At 41.2% G+C, this 3,593-nt stretch overlaps 1 long non-coding RNA gene across 1 annotated transcript; it reads left to right on the top strand.

Annotated features, from left to right (window-relative positions):
* Positions 1 to 426: 426 nt before the first annotated feature.
* On the top strand, positions 427 to 2,559 carry LOC124879513. The gene is made up of 2 exons (XR_007041044.1): positions 427 to 1,009; positions 1,094 to 2,559. It is a non-coding gene; the product is annotated as an uncharacterized LOC124879513 (long non-coding RNA).
* Positions 2,560 to 3,593: the final 1,034 nt, after the last annotated feature.

Genomic DNA, 3,593 nt, shown 5'->3' with positions numbered 1-3,593 from the left:
AAGTGGTCTTAGAGGAAGAAGCTGGAAGTCCGGGATTTTTGGATATGGCATTGGCTACAGCTCGTTGTGTTGTAGATGCCATGAGCAGTTGCAAATTAATAGTTGGTGAATGGGTAGTGTTTCCCTTTTAGTGCACGGTGAAGGTGTGCAATGGTCAAGTCTTTCAGCAACAGAGAAGCATTGGAGATGTTCTGGAGGAGCGAAACTGTAGGGAACAGCAAAGAGATTGGCTTAAACGTTATAGTGAGCAACGGCCTCGATGAGGAGGAGACGCAGCTTCTGACTGAGGCTGGGTTGAAGGTATTTGATTGGATGACTGAGATAGGTGAATATGGATTACAAAGTACAAGTGTCTATGGTGAAAAGCCTTTTGCATGACATAAGGTGGATAGAGCTGGATAAATCATCCATGGTGAGTATAGCTGCCAAAGGTATGAGCATAGTATGTCTGTCAAAAGAACGTGTCAAACTGAGGTTGATGGGTGGGCTGGGTATTCGTAGAATGCTGGTTAATTAGATGTGTGGTTCGTGTTCCTGCTCCCGAACCTATTTTGGCATTTTAACTTCATGTCACAATCTGTTGGACTTAGAGTTTTGTTTTGTAATTTTGATCTAATTAAGGTTTGTTTTTTGTGATTTTTGTTTGTTAACATTTCTGGTGTTCTGTTCTTTGTTCCCTGATTTACTCAATACGTTCTCTCCATTCCTTGGTTTTATATACTAACACAACTGTTCCTCATCAGTTCATTTACTCACCTGTGTTGCATTCAGTTATTATTACTCCTTTGTTCAAATTACTCAATGAGAGATCTTCTGTTGTCCACAACCTGTCATATCCAGGCTGTGTACAGGCTGTGTGCAGGCTGTGTTTTGTGCTGTGTTCTCTCTGTGCAGGGTGTGACTGGCAGGTGCTGCTGCACAGGTGTAGCTCATCTGAGAGCAATCAGCTGGGCTTCATATGGAGTGGAAACCCAGAGGGAGGCGTCAGCTTGTTTTCTCATTTGGCATGGTAACAGCTAGACCTCTGCTTCACTGCAGTCCTGCTTCTAAGCAGATTTCTCTGATCACCTTGTTTTTCTCCCCTGCCTTGCAGATCGATCTTCTACTGAAGGTAGCTGTGGAATATCTCTGGTCTCCTGTTTCACTCGTGTCATGTTCAGAGGAGTTTGGAAACTCCAGCCTCAACACCCCAGCCCTGAGCCTCCACTCTGCTTCCAACTCTAAACCCAGCTTCTCAGGAGCCGCCTAAACCTAACCATCAGCCTGCCTATCCACCCTCCGTTAACTCTCCAACCACTGTGGAGTTTCCCAGAAGAAAAGAAACACAAACCAAGAAATACAGCAATTCTCCCCACATACTGTGCACTTCCCATCAGCTTCAAGCCACCGTGGAAAAATACTTATTACTACCCCCGAGGCCTTACCAAGAACTCTAAAGAACACATTTACTTTTTCTCCACTTCCACCCATAGTGTTAATCAGCCTCTGTTTCCTACTTCAGAGAGATCCCGATTTTTCCCGCTGCTCTAGTCTTGGTTCCAGTCCCACTTCTATTGTGTATCTTAAACTGTTAAAACGTTGCCTTGGTCCTTGTGGTTGTGTCTCTTCAGAGTCTAGGAAAACCCATTATGACACAACCTGCTGTTTCTGGTTCTTTCTGTCATGTCTTTATTCACCAAACTCAAATATTTGATCTTTTATCTCTTAAAGTTCATTCCATTTACCATGAAACATCTACTCTAAAATTTCCTTTTGTAATTGGGGCATGATGGAGACATTTTATGGGTCAAAAGAATGACATTATGTAAACAAGGGATTTTAACAAGGGACAGTATTCATGTTTGATACAAACAGCAGTATTTATGAAATCCCCTTGTTTGATTAATAAAAATGGAGTCAGAACCTACAGATTATTAGCCTATGTTGCTACTGATTGTTGTTTATTGGATTTAAAGTTTAAAGCAACTAGACAGTTTGCAACTTGACCAATTTGTTAATTTAACAAACCGGAGCCTCAATACGTCATAGGAGAAATATACAGTCACAACAGCCTGGCACCTCCACCTCATGCAGGTTACTAGCTTGGTCACCCACTGCTGTGGGATGCATCCCATTCTGAAACTAGCATTTGTTGCAAGTCGGACAATGTGGTTGTGTTGGTCACTTTTAGCACAAACAGCTCGCTAAGGCTGATCTCACAAGTGTTCAGTGGGTCATCCTATCCACACCCAAATTCTGGAAGCAGTTACTGTCAGTCACTGAGATGCTGCCCCACACCATCACACTGCTTCCACCAAAAGCTGTTTGGCATTAAGAAAATGTAACACAAGTTTTATGAATACAAGCCACATTCTCCACTCTGCTGCTTAAACCACAAAATAATTTAAATTTCTCCTCACAAATCTGGCACCATTAAGAAGAGATAAATAGGACTTACAGCTGTATAACATTGATTATTTGGAAGCATTGTTAAAGCAAATAAAAAATCAACTAAAAAAATGTTACAGTTTGTGTGCTTGTGACATCCATGTATTTTCAAAAAGTTAAAGAAAAGCCTTCTTCTGCACACATTCCAAATGCATGGCTAAGGAAAAAAGAAGGTAAAGCTACTGCCCTGCTCAAAGTTCTTTTTAAATAAAGAATTTATAGAATAAATGTATGATTGATGACCTCATGCTTTGCAAGCTTAGAGGTGTATTTTCAAAGACGTGGACAAAGTAACCCCTCAAACACTTTACAGTTTCATGTCCCCTGTGCCAAAACATCTTTTCAACATTGTAGAAAAAAAAAGGCAATTCACAAAAGAGGTGAAAGTTTACACTTCCAGCTTTTTATGAAGTTTAATGCATGCCTTGGAGCAATAACGGAAGCAGTAAGTTCTGCAGGGTTTTTGTTACAATGTCAATAATTACCCCAGGATGGCATTTTTCAGTTTGAACTGTATAGAATTGAGCTAACATTAATGTTGTATTCATCTACAAACAACTGAAGCATATTTTAGTCATGGCTTTCTTTTTTTTTTGACAGATCAGAGAATCTGTCTCTGCATTGTGTCACTGTAATGTGCTAATGCAATAAAGCTCATCTACTAGTTGGATTACAGTTGCATCTAGCTGAAGACCCAAGGCAAATAATGGCAGGGTGGTGCCTGGAAAAATGTTTTTTTTTTAAAATTTAGCTAACGAAATCCAAAAAGTAATACCTGAGCATTCTTTGATCTTGTAATGCCCTCACGAAGGAAGTTGTGCCTCCTGTTACCTATTTGTACTTGCCGCCCGCTGGGACAGCATGTACATAATTCAGCGTCCTGGTTGGTAGAGCAGAGAGTGGGGCAGCTGGCTCTGTGTGTAAGTGGGTGTTCCTGAAGAGAGATGGTGTTAGTGAGTTTGGTGTGCATTTTGGCTGCATCAAGAAGAGGAGTATGTGTCTTGTTCTTGAGTGATGGTAGGATGGAGTGGCAGATGGATACATGGATTAGGGCCTCATCTTCGGTCATTTGTCTGTCGTGATGAAAACTGAGCTTAGCCAAAAGGCAAAGATCTCAATTTACCACTCTGTCTACGCTCCAACCCTCACCTTTGGACATGACCAAA

The sequence above is a fragment of the Girardinichthys multiradiatus genome, chromosome 13 (genome assembly GCF_021462225.1).
Source record: "Girardinichthys multiradiatus isolate DD_20200921_A chromosome 13, DD_fGirMul_XY1, whole genome shotgun sequence".
Lineage (NCBI taxonomy): Eukaryota > Metazoa > Chordata > Actinopteri > Cyprinodontiformes > Goodeidae > Girardinichthys > Girardinichthys multiradiatus.
The sequence above is the reverse complement of the archived record's forward strand: the minus strand, read 5'-3'. Positions and strand labels throughout refer to the sequence as shown.